Source organism: Poecilia latipinna, unplaced genomic scaffold (assembly GCF_001443285.1).
Source record: "Poecilia latipinna isolate Pla-1442-1.1 unplaced genomic scaffold, P_latipinna-1.0 Scaffold34, whole genome shotgun sequence".
Taxonomy (NCBI): Eukaryota; Metazoa; Chordata; class Actinopteri; order Cyprinodontiformes; family Poeciliidae; genus Poecilia; species Poecilia latipinna.
This window is the reverse complement of record NW_015112650.1, coordinates 13,927-20,117: the sequence shown is the minus strand read 5'-3', so window position 1 is coordinate 20,117 and position 6,191 is coordinate 13,927. Positions and strand designations below refer to the sequence as shown.

The window sequence follows — 6,191 nt, the reverse complement described above, 5'->3', positions numbered from 1 at the left end:
CAAGTATGTGGCATTGAGTCACAGGCTTTCTTGTAATCAATCCAAGCCTTGCACAGGTTGGTGTGTCGGGTTTTGCAGTCTCGGGCGACTGTGTGGTCTACAAGGAGTTGGTGTTTGGCTCCTTTGGTATTTATGCCGATGCCCTTCTGTGCCGTGCTCATGTATTTATCCATGTGTCCGCTTACCTTCCATGTTGTAGAGAGACAGGTTATTGGCCGATAGTTGGAAGGGACTGAACCCTTTGAGGGATCCTTTTGGATCAGGATTGTGCGCCCTTCAGTTAACCATTCAGGGTGAGTCCCATTTTGAGTTCAGTTGAGCTCATGGAGGGCAGTGAGTTTCTTTAGCCAGTAGGCATGGATGTCAGGCCCTGGTGCTGTCCAGTTTTTCATACCCGAGACTCTTTCTTGGACATCTGCCAAGGTGATGGTTACCGGGGCTTGTTCAGGGAGGTTGCTGTGGTCCTCTCGTAGAGAGGTTAGCCTCCCTTTCCCATATGCCTTTCCAGTATTGTTCAGTCTCCAGCCTTGGTGGGTCTGCTTTGTTGTTGGTACCCTGCCATTGAGAGTACACTTTAGCTGGTTGGGTGGAGAAGAGCCGGTTAATCCTCCTGGCTTCATTCTCTCTTGTGTATCTCTTTAGGCGGCTGGCCAAGGCTTGGAGCCTTTGTTTGGCAGTTTCGAGTGCTTCAGGTATGGGCATCTGGCTGTACTTCTTGGGTACTGATCTTTTCATTGCACCTCTTTGGAGCTCTGACAGTTGGCTCACTTCCCTCCTTGTTATCTTGATCACATCGTGTCTTTATGAAACTTTCAAAACAAAAATGGAAGATTTGGGTTGTATCTTACTTTTGACAGAGTGAAAGAATTATAAGTAATAGCCTTTACCACCTGTGTAAACTTTGCTGGTGAATGTTATAACACACAATATAAGTTTTATAATATGTGTTATATTGTTTCATTTCTAATCTAGGCTCTTGTGTCAGATAATCTAAGTCAATTTTAGAGAATAATTAATTTTTTTTTTAGATTTACGGAATCTCAGTTAGCCTTCAAAGCGGGGCTGAACCCGTATTATACCAAGCACTGTAGCTAATATTAGCTTGTATCTCGCTGGTGGACATAAATACAGTAAAGTAATATTCTAATCACAATATATACACAATAATATGTCCATCTTACTTGTGAAATGTTGTCTGTGAAGCCCTCAAATCCATAGATCCGAACAACAATATCCCTCAGTGCTGAGGCATCTTCTGCTGTTTTGATTGAGCAAAGTAGGATTAGTACCGCTCCAAGATGGCCGCCGTATTTCATGCGCCGGAACAGCCAATGCGGGGTCTACTCTTATATTATGTCTATGGCTAGCCTCCTGTCAGTCAGCACTTTGGGCTGAAATATCCCACGGACAAGAAGAAGAGGAGGATACTCTTCATGTTAATGACTCTGTAGCGCACATTCTTCAGCACAGGCTAAAGGCAGCACAGCACGGACTTTACCACCATAAACTTTGCAGCCCTTGGACAACGGAGCGAGGTACATATTTAGGGCTCTATAAGTTAAAGTTATCGTTATTATAATGTATTCATGTTTTGTGTCAAACAAAAGCACTTAAGCAAAATGTATTTTCTTTTCTTTTAGTTTTCACAGTGTATTTGAAGGACGGTGTATTCAGTGCAGTTCAACAACTTGGTTTTGAAAGAAGTAAATACGAATCTACTGCACCCATCAAAACTCTCCGTGTTTTCTTGGGTCTGAGCGACTGCTACAGAAGCCGTCCATTGAAGTGCAGCTTTCCATTGCTTTCCAAAAAGTTTTAAAAATGTGTTTTTACATTGTTTTAGAATATAAGATATGACAATTTGCATCGTTTGATGATCACAGCCATTTTACAATCATTTGAGACATAAGGAAGATTTGCTCCCTGGCATTGGTTTACACATAAAGTTCAATTGAAAAATAAATAAAACAAAACCCATTTAGATCAAGATTATAAAAAAAGATATTTAAGCTACACAAATGTGATTGTTTGAGACTTAATTTATTGACATTAATTTCACTAAGTGCCCATCAAGTGAATCAATGAGTGAATTAATTAATCAATCATTTATTTATATTGCACAAGTCAGCAGCACGGCAGTTCAAAGTGATTCACATAATAAAAACACAAAAATATGGTTGTAAAAAAACACAATGGGGTCAGAAACTGAACATTTTGATGAACTTCATCACCGAAATCCTACACATCAAATATGTATTAATTTAATTAGTATTTTCATCTGCTGGTTTGTAGCTTTAACATCTATATGTGATGTGCTGCAATGTAGCTGAGGTACAAGAAAACAAAAAGCACAAACTAAATGTTCTGCAAAAGACTTAATTCATTTTCAAAGGTAAAAATTAACATTCATCAGTAGAACTGCTTTATACAATATTAACACACTTATCACCTGAAACACAATTCAAGAATTATCAATGTAATTAACGTTGATTTTTGATAAGTCTTAGGAAAGTCTGCAGAGTTTCTTCATTTACAGATAATTTACAGATAACAGAAAACGACTTTAAAAGTCCTCAAACAAAAGTAGATATAAAAACATTTCATACAAAACCTCTTACTAAGAAAATAATGACAATAAGTAACAGTAGCACAGTTTTATCACAAGAGGTGATTACTCTTATTGTTCTATATTAATCTCATTCTGGTAGTGTTTTTCCATCTGTAGTGTAATATAAAGAAGGCTCAACACTCCTTGGATTATCTGTCTTTGGATCATTTGTCTTAATAAAGTCAAACTTGATTGACCCCTTTGAACCAGAAGTCATGTCTGTGGCTGTAGCTGTTATCTCCGTGGAGCCGAACCTGATTTCTAACTTCACCTTTCGCTCTCTACCTCCACTAATGTCAGGCATTGGGACATGAAATGAACCAACTTCCTCAACTCCCAAGTCATCAACATACTTAGGAAAGATCCTTTCTGTGCAATAAAATCTCATCGCCATCAGTGTCTGATACTTGTCTACTGGACGATGGATGTGTTCTCTAGTTTCATCCCACCTGACATCTTCACCTGCCTTCACCAATGTCATAAATCTATCACAGCACCACTCCTCCTTGCCAACCATGAATTTATTTTCTGGTTTATGTTTGAGCTCATCAAAGGGCTCACAGAGGGCCACCCCATATGTGTAGGGGCTTTTTCGAGATGCGACCCAGAACGGGTTTCTTCCAAACTCAACAGCTCCTCTCATGATTGCTTCCTGAGCTCTGAAAGGACACAGAATCGTACAGGTACCACCAAACTGATCGATAATGTACTGATGCAGAATCTGGCTGTTAGCTAAACCCCCAACTAACAAAATGTACTCGATACTGTATTCTCTTTTAAGGATTTCCCCAAGATTCTTGGTGATGCCCTGCAGACTCTCCTCAAAGAAATATCTCATTTTTTCTTTGGAAATTTTTATGGATCCATTGTTCCAGGACGCACCTTCCACTGACTCAAAGAACTTTTCTAAGGTTTTCTTTTTCTGAGCCAGTGTTCCCAGATTAAATGAACAGGTGAACTGAACATCTTCACCTGACTGAGACAGGTAAAATCATACATCAACTTCTGAACCTCTCTTGGATAATTGTCCTCATATTCATCCCAGACTCCATCAGTGAATATTTCTCTGAGGAACTCTTTAAACTTTCTGTCCACAGTTTGTCCTCCCAGGTTGTTTCCAGAGGCCTTGTGCAGCTCCTTTAGGGCTCCTCCTTCAAGGACCTCATGAACAGTGATGTCAATGGTTCCTCCTGAAAAAGAAAGAATGATAGACAATGTTCACACCTTGATTTATCAGGTCATACATTCTGAAGTGTATGATGATGAATTTATTATTTTCTTAAGTTTGTTCTACATCATGACAAACTGGATCAGAATTATACAAAGTACCTCCACAGTCAACAACAATGTACTGAGATCCTTGACGCTGATCCAGAGGGGTGCCGTTGTGTTTCTCTGAGATGAAACCATCAGCTGGAAGCTTCTTACACCAGATTGAAGCAGCTTCTGGTTCCAGTGCAATAACCAGTCTCTCCTCAGATCCCTCTTCCACAATACCTGCCTGAAGCAGGAAAGAAAATATTCTAATATAATGAATGTTTGTGAGGAAATTGTAGTTCTAAAAACCTGCTGTCACCAGAGTTGCAGCTTCTCTCATGAACTGTTTTGCTGACTGATCCCAGATGGCAGGAACAGTCAGGACCCAGGTGAAGTCAGAAGCCAAGAACACCATTCCTGCTGCATTGGAGTTAATGGTTTTCAGAGCATCATCCTTCAGAAATCTCAAAGCCTCTGTAAAAACCTTCAGAGCCTCCATCTCCTTCCCATTGGCTGCTTGGATCTTCATATCCCTTCTAAGTTCCTCCTAGAAATGAACACAGAGTTAACAGATACAGGGTAATTTAAACAAAAAATTTTAAAATGTGTCAAACCTGGAGAATAACTGGATGAACAGATCTCTATGAAGTTACTGAAATATTTTTTTTTCTTTTTTTAATACATGTCCTCAGTTCTAATCAATTCCACATGTTGGGCCAAACAGCAATGACAGAAGTACAACTAAAACCTTTTAATAACTGTAAATGTGTACATGTCTAAATAAAATGAAGTACATGTTGAAAACAATGTCTGAAATGAAGACATTACTTCAATATGTCATTTAAGGGTGAACTTAACATGTCACCCTTAAATGTGACATGTTCACCCTTAAACATGTCACATTTGGGGATGAAGAGCCAGTGGGGATCTGGCTCTTCATCACAGGGTGTGATATTGAAGACATACCCGCTGTATGCAGTTCCAAAGTCTAAAGAATTGGACTTACTGTGCCATAGAGAGCCATCTTAAAATTTTGAAAGAAATAGTGTCTCTTTGCATCTTCACCTCCTATGTTGTTGTATGATTCTATGGCTTCGTAACCAAAAGCCACAAATTCTTCAGATTCATCAAACAAGATGCAGGTTGGAGTCTTTGGAGTCTGGAGTCCAACTTCTTTTCCCCACATCTTTAATTGGGGATCTGGCTCTTCATGACTGGGTGTGATATTGAAGACATACCCACTGTATGAAGTTCCAAAGTCTATAGCTATGATGAATGAGTCTTCCATTTCTTGAACTGGTCTGGCTTGTTGCTGTAAGGAAAGCAGAAGAAATGCCAGTAGGAGGAAGTTGCTGCAGGATTTTTATAGTTCATATCTCTGTAAGCCCCGTCCTATTTCTACTCTACATCAGTAAAAGGGAAAGTTTAAACTTTTCACGCGCACACACTTAATAATGAGAATTAACCTAAAAACTAAAATTAGTCCTTTGTTTCTATCTAGAATAAGTTGATTATCATTTGTTACTTCAATTTCTTTACATGTCAGTAACACCAGGACCCAGCCTGAGGGTCAGTTTGGGTCTGCTCCACTCTTACATTGGGAGACTCTGGCGTTCATCTCATCTCACACCGACAGGTTTTTGTGACGACTCTGTCGGCCAATTGACCACTGCACAGTGACAAAGACTTCCTGTGACCGAGAATCAGGTGTAAAATCAGAAAACAATCTGGGATACAATCATGCAGACTCACATTGCACCTGTTTTAAAATCATTGCATTGGCTCCCAGTTCGCATCAGGATTGATTTAAGATTCTTTGTGATTTTTAAATGTCTCAGTGATTTTGGGCCATCTTATCTTGCAGAGCTGCCATTACCTTACGAACCCTTGAGAACCTCGAGGCCTTCTGGTCCCAGATTATAAACAGTTGAAAGAGTCAGAACACCAACTTATGATGAGGCGTCTTTCCAGTATTATCTCCCTGTTTGTGGGACGGTCTGCCACAGAACCTGAGGTCCGCAGAACGTGTTGTTCTTTTTAAGAGCAGGTTCAAGATCCATCTAAACTGGGTCATTTGGGCTTTGTTTATAAAATTTCCATAAAATTCATAACACAATTACAAGAGCCAAAAGAATATTGTTCATGTAAAAGTACTTTGTAGAAGAATCTTTAGTTTCTAAATACTAACTCTCTTAGCCATTAACACAACATTTTTTAAAACACCCACGTAACTAAAAGCCATTAATAGCATTAATATCTCAGAACATTGATCAGTCTCTTATCATGAAACAGATATTTGTATTTCAGTTAAAGGAGACAGTTTGTA

At 39.3% G+C, this 6,191-nt stretch overlaps 1 pseudogene; it reads right to left on the bottom strand.

The window, feature by feature from the left end:
• Nucleotides 1-2,684: 2,684 nt before the first annotated feature.
• LOC106953492 (heat shock 70 kDa protein 12A-like) lies at nucleotides 2,685-5,171 on the bottom strand (annotated as a pseudogene).
• Nucleotides 5,172-6,191: the final 1,020 nt, after the last annotated feature.